The sequence below is a fragment of the Alexandromys fortis genome, unplaced genomic scaffold (genome assembly GCF_014885135.2).
Source record: "Alexandromys fortis isolate MF-2015 unplaced genomic scaffold, M_Fortis_MF-2015_v1.1 scaffold_105, whole genome shotgun sequence".
Taxonomy (NCBI): Eukaryota; Metazoa; Chordata; class Mammalia; order Rodentia; family Cricetidae; genus Alexandromys; species Alexandromys fortis.
This window is the reverse complement of record NW_026068011.1, coordinates 4,608,349-4,622,039: the sequence shown is the minus strand read 5'-3', so window position 1 is coordinate 4,622,039 and position 13,691 is coordinate 4,608,349.

Sequence of the window (13,691 nt, the reverse complement as noted above, 5' to 3'; positions counted from 1 at the left end):
GGTCATCCTGGAGCTCTGATTGGTAATATTATAAATATTCTCCAGTTTCCACCTGACAGAAATCTGACTTTAGGTTGTTACTTGCCTCCTAAAATAATAAAGGGGGAAAGGGTTTAGGAAAATATTCATTAAATTGTGCAGAAATAAAACCCTTCCTATCCTTTGCAATCAGCTCACTAGCACAGAGCATGGAAATCCCCCTGGATTGCCTCGGCAAGCCAGGGGGTTAGAAACCATTGCTGCAGAAATTCTCAGGCTTAACTGTAGACCAGAGTCTCCTGGAGAGCTTGTTAAAAACCCAATTTTTGGACCTCATTCTCAGATTTCTGATTCAGTAGGCTGGAGAAAAACTTCATATCTCTAACAAGTTCTATATATGCTGGTACTTTTGACCCAGGAAATACAGTTTGAAAATATCAACATTCTCCTAGGATGTGAATCTTTCATCGCTGTGTGATACGTCTTTTAATGGAGAGATCTCTTTAGCAATCTAGAGGGTATGGGTTTTTAATGAGATGTTTCTTCTCTGTATGTTTCCAACTCTTCTCAAGACTCACTCTTTATACTTCCCTGTGTTCTCTTTTTTCTTCCTAGGCAACCTCCTCTATACTGTTTATCACTTGGTATTTGATGCTCAAGGCTCCCATTCTAATGCCTTTATCTCCCTTGAGATACAGGTCTAGAATTATATATGTTCTTACTTACCAGAACTTGTGCAATGAACAAATAAAGGACTGGGTGAATGGATATTCAAACCGCTTCCTGACAGTAACAGAGTCTCTTTCTACAACTGAAGGGTTGTGGTTCTAAACCCATCATCCTAATATAAATTAACCACAGAAATTCTTTTTTAATTCTCTGTGATACTTTATGGAAATAGGAATGCGATGAAAGTGATGGATGAGAAGGAAGCTGACCTGTAATTGCTGCACCTGTCTAGAAGATCAGGGAAAAAAACAGACTTGTAATATTCAACTTTCTAAAGAGGAATGTGGCCTTAATAAGCCTTTATTTGTGTTTGAGATTTTAGCTAACATAACCTTAATCACCTTATTTACCAATATTAGCTAAAGCACAACCTAATTTGAAGCAATTGTTTTCAGAATATTTGCTACTCCCACTGTCATTTCCAAGCTCAGACAAACTTAGAGCATAACTTTTTGCCTTCAGTTCACTGTTTCTAGTCACCTGGGGTTCAGATTCAGTTGGCCTGAGTTAGTTACCAAGAGTTTGTATTTCAACTAATTTTTAGTTGGTTATGATGCTACTCATTAGGGAATGCCAAGAACCAACCCAAACTCCTGAAGACTATGTGATGGCTATATTCTATCCTTTCTAATAAAAAAGAAAATACAGAAACTGAGACGCATCCTTGACATGTCTGAATAGTCTTACAGATTACTCCAAAGAAATGGAGAAATATGCTCAACTTCTATAAATGGCAGAGCAAGAATCACTGAAAACCTACAATTTCCTGACAGTGAGAGCACTGGCCAAAAGAAAACAAACATCATTGAACTATACCGGCAGTCGAACCATAGATTTTAAAATAGTCATTTACTCAACATATTAATAAGTTGACCTGTTCTGTAGTTCATAACTATATATATATTAAAATGATATATAGTAAAGCATACTTTAAAAGTATATTATTATATTATCACTCATAAATCAAATGTTTTTAAATAAAATAATAATAAATAAGTGGGTTAATAAGTTGGAGTATTTGTAGAAAACTAAATTAAGTGTAAAAAAAGATGTATTGCTTCTATATGGCCTGATACTATGACTATGACAGACTCAGCACATGTTCATGGGTAATCCAAATACATGGGCATAAGAAATAATTGTGTTTTTGATAGTTTGTAAAAGTAATTATGAAAGTAATCAAGTAAATGAAAATGGGGGCTAAAGAAGTTTTGATGTTTTATGTAACAATCTTTAAAGTAACAAGGAATAGTAATACCATTTATGATGATAGAGATGAGGGTGAAGAGAGACATTTGAATAATAAGAGTCCTAGTGCAAGACCCTAAGGAAGATGAAAACAAGTTTTTAATGAAAAACTATTACCTACTGAAATCAAGCAAATGGAGATTTTTCTGAGTTCCAAATTGCTTAATTAGCTGTCCTGTTGCAAATATTACTACATAGGCACAGTTACAGCAGGAGGAGCACAAGGTAGGAATGCAGATAAAGAACTTTCATGATTCACATGAGACTAAGTTACAGCTTTCTTTAGGAAATCATAGTAATGGTTAGTTTTGTCATCTTGATAGACCCTCAAATCACCTGAGAAGAAAATGTCGATAAAGGACTACCTGGATCAGGTTGGCTTAAGAACATGTCTGTGGGAGACTGCCTTGATTAGCCATCTTAGTTAATGTTGAAGGACCCAGTGAACTGTGGGCAACACCATTCCCTAGGCAATACATCCTAGCCCATGTAAGTTCAAAGAGGGACCTGAGCAAGAGACAGCATGAATTGATACATTAACTTTCTGATGCTAACTGAGGGTGTGATTGGCTGCTTCATGATCCTGTCTTGCCTTCCAGTAATGATGAACTGTAATCTGGAACTGTAACACTTTTTGTTGCTTTTGATTTTTTAATAACAATATCAGAAAGGAAACTAGGGCAACCAGGCATGAAATGTGTCTTGTCATTTGTGTGTGAGGAAATTAATTCGATTGTGATTCTTATGGATGTTCTCTAGGACATGTTCTTTCTTTTAAGTCTCAAGGATGACATATATATCTTCTTTCCTGTGATCAGACACACACTCTAAAGGTTTTGCATTTGCTCATCATATTTGGAGAAGATACCGGATATTGCTAAGATTGTCCTCTTTCTAGACCTGAAGCCCCAAAGCAGTGTTAAGTGTATACTGGGTAGCTTATCAGGTCTAACAAGTGTTTATCTAGCTGCATTCAGGCTTTAGTTTCTTTATCTACCTCACAACCGCCTGGTTTGTTAGTGCTAAATTGCAACCACCAACTCTAGTCTACACAGCCACTAGGATTCTGTCTTTTTGTTCTTTCAAAGAATTTTACGTATGCAAAATAAGTGAAATAGTGAGACAGAGGTAGGAGGATCCCAAGTGCTTGCTGGTCAGAGTGGAATCCATTAGTTCAGGATTCAGAGAGAAATCGTGTTATAAAAATAAGATACTGATAATTTTGATAAATGAAAATGTTGTCAAACTTCGCTCTGAATATTTATGTTTGCATAATAAGCTGCACAAGTTAGTGCTGCTCTCAGTCTTGATGGGAGAGGCTTCTTTTATTTCCTATTAGGAATAGATAAATTCACAAGCTCATATTAATATTAGTGAGTGGTCCACTTCAAATAGGATAAACGGATATCTAAATTAACTCTTCTGAGGCTCAGAGAAGAAGGGCAATAGGAATGTTAAGAGCCAGAGGCTGGGGAGGAGTGCTGTGAGATGTTCTCTTCCACCAGGACATTCCTGCTGCATCCATGAACTAACACCACCTATAGCTACAATACAAGTTATAAACATTACATCACAGATAGAGGGGGTCTTCATGAGACACAACTCATCTTTGAGGATCATAGGTAGCTAATGGTTGCTGAAATCATTTCCTCAGTCATGTAGCCACTGGCAAATTACATTTGCTTAAGTAAATAACACACATGCTTACATAGCAACTCTAATTGACTATAGTGGGTCATACTAACAAAAATACACGAAAGCAAGAGAGCTTTTCGTGAAGAAAAGGGGTGTTGATGTAATTTGGAGGAGTAAAAAGGAATAATGAAGAGGGATATTATCAGAGTGCATTGCATATATTTATGAAACCAAGGCCAGCTGGACTGTGGCTGAAAAAGCATGGGATAAAACCGGACTCTCTGAATATGGCGGACAATGAGGGCTGCTGAGAAACTAAGGACAATGGCACTGGGTTTTGATCCTACTTCATGTTCTGGCTTTGTGGGAGCCTAGCCAGTTTGGATGTTCACCTTCCTAGACCAGGATGGAGGGGGGAGGACTTTGGACTTTCCACAGGGCAGGGAACCCTGACTGCCCTTCAGACTGGAGAGGGTGGGGATGTGGTGTGGGTGGGTGGGGGTGTGGTGGGGGTGGGAAAAGGGAGACAGGAGACGGGGAGGGAAATGGGAGGTGGGGAGGAGGCAGAAATTTTTTTCAATAAAAAATTATAATACAAAAAAAGAAATAAATTCAAATAAACAAGGGAGAGAGCAATTGATGAATACATTTTATGTTGACCTCTGGTTTATGAATACAGATGCACACACATGCACTCTATCACATACATGGGTACACACATGAGTACATGGGCATATATGCACATACATACGTGCACACTCGTGTGCATGCACACACATGTATGCACACACACACACTTAAAACAGGTAGAAGGCTCCAGAGTTATGTGGGTATATTCAGTAGAGAACCTTATAACTTACATGAATGATTCCCTTGGCTCCATTCCCAACATCAGAAACTCACGAAATAAATAGTGATTGGGGTTGAGAAAATCAAAGCAACAGGGCTCACCCTGTCTCTTCCTTGCTAGCTTTGAAGTGCCAGGGGTCCTATAGCCACAAGAAAACTAATTCCATCAACAACCCAAGAGAGCTTGAAAGAGGGCAAAGGCTCAGAAGAAACCATAGCCCTGGGTAACAATTTGATGTCAACCTTGTGGGGCCTTGAGCAGAAGACCTAATTATACTGAGCCCAAAATCCTGACCTGTGGAAACAGATAATAAAAATTTGTTGCTTTAAGTTTCGAGGTTTCTGATAATTTGTTACATAGCACTAGAAAACTAATTCAAGAATTACAACTGGGCCACTTGCCCGAGACAACCAATAAACAGTATGATACTGATTATTGTATCTGAATGAACACCCGCAATTAAGAGAGGGAATGTTTCCAACAATAATGGGGTCATGTTTATACAATATGTACAAGAACCATGACACAGAATTTAAGGAGTAAAGAGACCCAAGGCGGAAGGATGGTGTGAAATGCTGCAGACAAATCAAGATGAATGCAAATACAACTGACAAGGGCTTTCCACAAAAGGTCGTTGATACTGCATAGAATAAAATGATTTTAATTACCAATTCCCAGTCCCAAAGAACCACGGCTATCTGAGCTCTCAGTTAAACAGCAGCAGTGACCTGGAGATCAGAATAACAATCAAACTCACAACACGCAAAAGAGCCAGCTTTATTTAGTGTCAAAAAAATGATACATGGGGCTGGAGATAACCAAGCTGTTAAGAGTACATATTGCTCTTTCAAGTAGAGCTGAATTACGTTCTCAGAACCCATATGGGGTTTGTTTACAACCATTTGCAACTCCAGCTACAAGGGAGCTCATTATGGCAGAAAAGTCATGCCATAGGAGCATAAAGCTGGCCTGTCAGCCAGGAAGAAGACTGATCTACACACAGCATCTATATACAAAATGCTGCTGGCTTCCATGGGCATCCACACTTACAGACATATGCACGCGCGTGCACGCACACACACATATATACCACATACATACAGTCCTTTAAGTGTGCATGCCATACCACAACACAGCATGTGCTCCAATGCCTTCCAACTTCCAGCATCTACCATCCTCCCACACTGAGGATTCACCATGCTTAAGAGAAAACTTGTGAACCACCTCACTGTGGACAGATAGATTTTCAGGGATCCTTTCATACATTCTAATGTTTCTTCTCTAAGGCAGGTGAATTTCGATACTATCAGCTACTGATTATTCAATAACACACACCAAACATGAGGTTAATATGTCTGTCTATTAAAATATTGTTTCTCCAAAATCTAGAATCATCTGGGAAGAGGCTATCTCATTAGAAATTCTTCTGATCAAGTTGACCTTTGAGCATAGTGGCAGAAGGTTGCCTTGATTGTTAACTGACTCAACCTATCATGGGCACCCCGATCTAGACTGGGCCCTAAACTGTGTAAGAATGAAGAAAGTTAACAGGTAACTAGCAATTGAAGATGTGGTTACTCTCTCTATGTTTTTTTTTTTTCAGAAGAAATAAAATTTCAATTTAATAACCAAATACTGTAAATTTCTTAAAAGAAAAGCAATGGATCAACGAGAAGGATTTAGATCATAGATAGCACATAAATAGATACACATACATAAACTAGCATATACATAGATGGATAGTTTTTTTTAAAGATGTATCACTTAGGGATGGACACCCCATGGTAGGTGGTTCTTTGCATTGTGATTGGTTGGGGCTTTTAACAATAGTATCTGTCTGCTGCAGAAAGAAATTTCTGTGACCAGGGACAAGAGCTGCACCTAACTGAAGGTCTAAAAATGAATGTTTACAGTGCATATAATTTACAGAAATTATAATAGTTAAAAAAGTCAGAGGATAGGTTCTCTTCTAGATTCCTTGACCTAACTAGTTAGGGGTAGGTAATAGGTACTTGGTGAGTTTCACAGTATCAGACATGATTCCCTCCTATTAAGTGGGCATAACCCATTTAGGGAGCTGCTGGTTACTGAACAGATAAGGGTCACTGTTGCACCTTTTCAGATATCTTGGTAGGCCAGTTACCATTGTGATTTATATACATCAAAGCTGGGTAAGGCTATTGATTACTTTCCTCTTCTGAAATCCTGAATGACACCTTCTTATCCTCTGAAAGCTAGTCCCCAGGGAGGAAGCCTCATACAACAAAAGTATATGCTCTACTATGTTTATAGCAGCATTGTTTGTAATAGCCAGAACATGGAAACAACCTAGATGCCTTTCTCTCTATGTTTTTGTTTTGAATGTGATTAATTAAGTTCTTGCCTTGACTTCCCCAAAATAGTGGCTGTAACTTGGAATTGTGGGACAAATAAACCCTTTCCTATATGAATAGCTATTTGTCAGAATATTTTATCTCGAGAGCAGACAAAAAAACTACTAAAGCACTGCATGGTTACTTAGGTCACAGTGTCTGTTACTTTAAATATGGAATGTCCATATAAGATTTTTGAGTTAATTTTGTAAGAAATACCCATACAGAAAGATCCTTAGGACAGGAGGCATACCACATACCCACATGCCTGTCTGCTTTTCAAATGAAGGAGAGCCTCATAGGTAGACTAATACTCTTAGAGGACTTCTATAGAATTCTTACGGTACCCACAAGGTGTTTATTCTCTATCAGGACTGCAACATCTCTCTGATTTCTCTTCAGCTCTGTACTTTCAGTTGGGTAACTGCTCTGACCTAAAAATTCAAGTGTATTCAGCGGTCTTTTTATGATATCATCCCGTATTACTGATGCCTTGATAAAATGCTATCAAGTGCAAGTAAAGGAAGGAAAGATTTCATTTGATAGCTCCAGAAAGTAGACAGTTCATCATGGCAGAGAAAACGTGACTACAGGAACATAGGGATGGCCTGCCAGGCAGAAAGAAGACTTGTTACATTTTATCCTTACACAGCAAGTGTGCAAGTGCAAGGAATAAACTCTCCAATCCCTTTCCTGGTGATGTATTTCCACAAGCAAGTCTTCACCTTCTCGAGGTTTCATGACCTCCTCAAACAGTCGCACCAACAGAACAACTTTTCAAGGACATGAACCTATAGATGACATTTTTCATTTAAACCACCGCATATCTCATCTCATACAACATAAAAACAGTTTTTATAATCTTTAATACAACTCTAGACTTGGTTGCTTTTTTATCTCAATGTGTAACCATAACATCCAGCCTTTATTGGTTAGATAATTTGATACAACTAGGATTATTGATGCATAGTGGTATCACAAATGTAGTCTTACCTATGAAAATGTTACTGTGAATTAAACTAAGACAATTTTGGGCCTGGAGAAATATGCTTATTGCTATTGCTACAGACCCAGGTTCAGAGTCAAATGCATCTTGAAACTCATAACCAGCTGTTAATTACAGTTGCAGGTGACTGAGCATGCTTTTCTGATCTCTTCCTGCACCCACATACATGTGGTATAATCTCACAGAGGCACACATTCAAACTATCGAAAACATTGAAAAAGCAGCTTAAGTACTCCTGAAGATGCTAGATTTCTCGTGAAATATATATTTTATTTTACATCAACCCCACTTCACAAGTGGACATTATAAGTCACAAACAATGGAGAAGATGGTTGTGTCACCTGGGAAGGTAAACCTGTCTTATAAACACATCCTGGAGGGCAAATTCTTGTCTGATGCCAGGAAAGAGAAAATAGATTTCCTTATTGTTGTTTCTTCCCTCATGAACTACCTCTCATACATATATGCACATTCACACACCCGTCCAACTTACGTGCGCTTTCATTTTGCCTGCCTGTCTTACAAATAACTTGTCATGGCCCCACTTACCCATCTCTGGTCATTATGCCCAATAATAAGAACAAAATAATCCTTCCTAAAGCCATGGAATAATGAGATAGGACAAGTCTGCATTTAAGGCATGGCCAGGAGTTAGACCTTTACCAGGACTGAGAGGATTCTCAATGAGTAAAGGACATGCCATATAAACATGAGACCCCGAGTTAAGAAACACAGAACTCCTGGAAAAGTCTAACATCAGGTCTTCTACGGTGAGATCAGTGGTGATGTCACAGGACTCTCTGGAAGTTTATGAGCCAACTAGCCTGATGGACGTAGTTATGAACAACAAGAGATGCCATTTCAAAGAAGATGAAAGGTGAGGACTGACATCTGAGGTTGTTTCCTGCTTTGTATCTTAAGATTTTAAAGAACTGGCATTCCTACTGAACTCTGAGTATCCTTCATATGCTCTTTCATTCAGGTTACTGTGTATGGCTAGAAATTGTGAAATATCATATTCCTCCCTGTAAGCCAAGTTTATCTATAGGATCTGGATTTGTTGAATGCAAAACATTTTGCCAAAGTAATTTTATGAAAAGTGGGAATATGGAGAATTATTAAGGTCATGTTGACAAATCTCTGTGTAAAGTAAGGATAATTTATAGAGGGATTAACTGAGAGAGGAAGGCAATCCCACAGAGTGGGTGGGAAGGTCTGAGGGAAAATTTGTTGCTTTTTGCCTGCTTCCCTTCAGTATATGCTAATGAATATGTCAACTCTGTTTCAGCTGCCACAACTGCTGCCGCTGCTACTGTTGACATGGTAATCCTACTGACACCACTGCTGTTACTGCTGCTGACCTCAGAAGGCTCCTACTGACATCGTAATCCAGCATCTTCATCCTTCTCACATGACTGAAGACTAGTGACTCTTCAGGAATTCTCAAGGATTGCAGGGAAAGATTGAGGTTGCTATATCATCCAGCTTAATGTACTGATTGGCTGGCTTCATAGTTTTCAGCATCCCCAGCATGAAGGCAGCCATTTTTGGACTACTTGCATAAACATATCTAATAAATATTATTTTGACATATATTAATTTTATCTGTTTTGTTCCTCTAGTCAACCCAGACTAACACAAAGTAGAAGCTAAATTGTGAAAAGTGGGGGGGGGGGGTAAGGAAATGAACCACATCATGGATAAATTATTTTCCTCTTTCTTTCTTTCTCTCTCTCTCTCTCTCTCTCTCTCTCTCTCTCTCTTTCTTTCTTTCCATTTTGGGGTTTTTCTTTTTATCTCTGGATGTCCTGGAACTCATTTTATAGACTGAACTGGCATCAAATTCACAGAAATCAACCTCTCTCTGACTCCCTCAGTACTAGGATTAAAGGTGGGCCCTTAAAACTGAGATGGGTTCCTTATGCATTCAGGCTATAATCCCTTATCAGACCTATTGTCTAAAATATATTCTCCCATTCTTTGATTTGTTGATTTTTGCCCTTGCTTTAAAGAGATTGTTCAGTTTGATACACACATTTCTCGTTTTTGCAGAGAGAATGTTTAAACTCAGGTCTGTAGCTTTCCACAGCTAATAAAATTGATAAGCAATAAAACAAAATCTTCACCAATGTTAAATTTAAGAGAACAACAAACATGGTTAATGAAGGTCTTGTTGTGTGTATTAACAAATTATTGTAGAAATATTCAAGTTATCCCTCTGTATTACTTGCAATAAAAACAACATCAGCCAGGTTTTTCTTGGCCTTGAATTACATTCTGAGGCTGTATTCTTGAATTAACAGTCACACTTTTCCCATAGGAATATTAGGGGAATTACAGTTGAACTTACAAATTTTGTTAGACTTAGGGATTTTAAAAGGTAAGACTAGGGATCACAGAAGAATATTTAGCTGGACAAAATAGGGTTTCTGTAATGAACACAGTTCAGGGAATCTTCTATGAATCTAACAATTCCATGTCAGTTCTGGAAAATTCTGTAGTATAGTGAAGTATTTTAAATTCTGTGTGTTCTAAAATAGGCATGCTTTATAAAAGCTTCATTCAAAAGTAGGATGTTGAATCTTGCTAGGTTTATAAATATTGACAAATTAAATAAACTGAAAGCCATACTAGATATTATTCAAACTGGAGTCCACAAAGCCTTTATCTTCTGCTATTATCTATTTGCTTGCCTTTAATAACAAGTGAAAAGTAGGCCTGGCTTCCTGGAATATTAAAAAAAAAACATGTGGAAAGATGCTACCTCCTATTTTCATCGACCACCAGATACATGAGTGAGATTAGTCATTTGATGGCATGCAAATGATTTTTTCAGACAAGACTATAGAAAGTGCTAACTCAGAGACTCTTGACAAAAATGAAAAATTTGTTGTTCTACATTATTAAGTTTGGAACAGTTTGGAACACAGAAACAGCCAGCTGACACAACTTCATTGCAACCATCGCTTCTAAAGCTGGTTTTAGCTTTAAACACTTCATTCATTAATCACCTAAAATCTTTATGAACACACTTTGAGAAATGAGGAGACAGATGTTTTCATCCTTGTATCACTTGTTCTAGATTCATTCTGTAGCTGGGTCAGATAAGCAAAAAGCAACTTAGGGGAGGAAAGGGTTTATTTGGCTTAGAGGTCCAGGTCAACTCCATCACTGAAGGAAGTAGGATCTCTAGCAAGATGTCAGATCAGAAGCCAGGAGGAATGTTGTTAGCTGAGTTGTCCTCAGGCCATGCATAGCTAGCATTGTTATATAGCCCAGCATCATTTTAGGAGGGAATGATGTTGCCCTCAGAGTGTTAGGTCTTGCTACTTCAGAAGGTAATCAAGACATTTCCCCACAGACATGCCTACAGGCCAATCTGTTCTTCATAATCCTTTAATTGCAGCTTTCTCCAGAGGTGGCTGTAGGCTCTGTCAAATTGACAGTTAAGGCTAATTACAATATAATCTAACTTAGTTAGCATCCCAAGGAACACTACCAGGGAAAGTGGAAAATAGCTGGATTATTGCTGAATTCTTTCTCATGAGAGCATTCCAGATTTTGTTATATTTGACCAGGTACTTATTTAGATATCTGGAAAATAAATTATTATTAAAATATATTTCTCCCTAGTGGGGACTCAGAAATCATCCTGATCAAGTGAATTCATATCCCTGTCTCTTACTAGTGGCTCCAGGTAAAATTTCAAGAATTAAGTATAAAAACTATCATTCTTGCAATAGAAGGATCCATATTTGTCATTTGCATTCAAACTATATATTAGGGTATAACTTTTTCTTCTGTAAATGCTTTCAAACCTCAATCCTGTTTCGTTTATCAGCAAGAATTATAGCTGTCTCATCATTGAAATTGGATAAACACTACAAGTAAATCACTAGAAGCTACAGGCAGCTATTAAGACACTTGAATCAACTCTGCTAAGTTGTTTTAGCATCCTTCCCATTTGTACTTAATTATAGGCCTTCCTCAGCACATTTATCCTCAGCTTATTATCCAGTAATTTATCATTACACTCATGTTCCTTTACATTAGTAGTACGGATGTATATGACCTGGTTCATTCTTCTCTCTTTTCATTCTTTTCCTTCCCTCACAAACAGCAATGTCCTCTGTAAGAGCAATGCATTGTCTAAATGGTAATTTTATATTATCCTCTCTCAAATTCACAGTCTAAGCTTGTTTAATGCTTTTCTCTAATGGTTTACTTTAATCTTTTCTAAACACAAGAGCAGTTATTTCAATGAATTTGAATTAAACATGCTACCATCTCTTTTACAAAAAGGGTTTTAGGATGTTGTGAGGGATGTGTTCATCTAAATAATTTCACTTGTTGGAGTATTGGGAAACCTTCATGTTATAAAATGCCAGTTCCATTTTCTGCATTTTCCATCATTATGTTTTCATTCATTTGAGCATAATGCTTTGTGTCTTACATCTAATATAACATTCACTTATTCTTGGAAGGGCTCAAATTTTGTCTGTAAGCACATAAGATAACAAGTATATATTTGACAATTTCAGAGAACAGGTTTATAGGAATCAGGCATACAGTTGGGGATAAGTGGAGTAGAGAAATGTTCTTATGTCCATAGCTAGAGGGAAATTTTTGTTATTTGTCCTTTTTATGTTATGCCTCTTTAAAATACATTCATTTTTATTTATGCATCTATGTATGTGTGGATATGTACATATGATTTCTAATATGTGAAGAAGCCAGAGGATAGCGTTGAATCTCCTGATGTGGGTGCTGGAAAACAAGTTTAGGCCTCTGCATGAGCAGACAGTGCCGTTAAATAGCTACACATATGTCCAGAAACAACCATAGAAAAATTAAAAGCAGATTGGTTGCTTTCTTCTCCTCAGGCTTTCTTATCACAGATTTTTTTAAATGAGATAATTTGTTTCTAAACATGAATTTGAATAGGATTTCTCTCATCCAATGATTCAGATATAAAGAATCTCATGATACAGACTGATGACTTGAATATGTGTCAGTCAAAAGTAGGCTGGGTATGAGATTCTGTTGCTGTCACAGTAAGGAACGTTGGATGTCAAACTGTGTCTGTCTCCATCATCTTTCTGTCACCAGAAAGTATATACTGCAGGAACATTGTAGGCTATTTATACTATATGTTGTAAATATTTAGACCATGTTGGATCAAGAAAAACCCAGAGAACTCAGGAGATGAACTGTGGTTTAAAAGCTTGTTAACTCTTTTGGGTTTAGAGAAGATCAGAAGGAAGCTTGGTCTTAAGTTTCTTAATTAGCTTGGGGTTTGTGCATTATGATACAGATGGATGTTCACATCTCCATTCTGAAGACTAGGAGTAACAATATTTGCAAGAGCCTGCAGAATAGCTCAGCTTGGAAAAGCATTTTCCTTCCTAACTGATGACTTGAGATCAATCTTCAAAACCACATGGTAGAAGAGGAAGACCAAATCTTGCAAGTTTTCCTCTGACCTTCAAATGAATGCTATGACATATGCACCCATACATGCTTGCACACATATACACACAATAAGTAAATTTCATAAAGGGTCAAAGCATTTGAATTAAGCACATCATTATTTCTGCAAAATGCAAGGTTTATAATTATGAATTTATGGGTAACGCTGGCTGCTTCTTCAAGTTTGTATATTTCTGTCAAGCAAATTGAGGAGCAGGAATGATGGCTCAGTGGTTAAGAGCATTTGCTGCTTTTTCAGGGGACATGAGTTCAATTTCCAGTACCCACATGACTGCTCAAAACCTTATGTAATTCCAGTTTCATGGGATTTGATGCTGTCTTCTAACTTCCACAACCACCAGGAATACACAGGTTTACATACATATGTTCAGGAAAAACATTC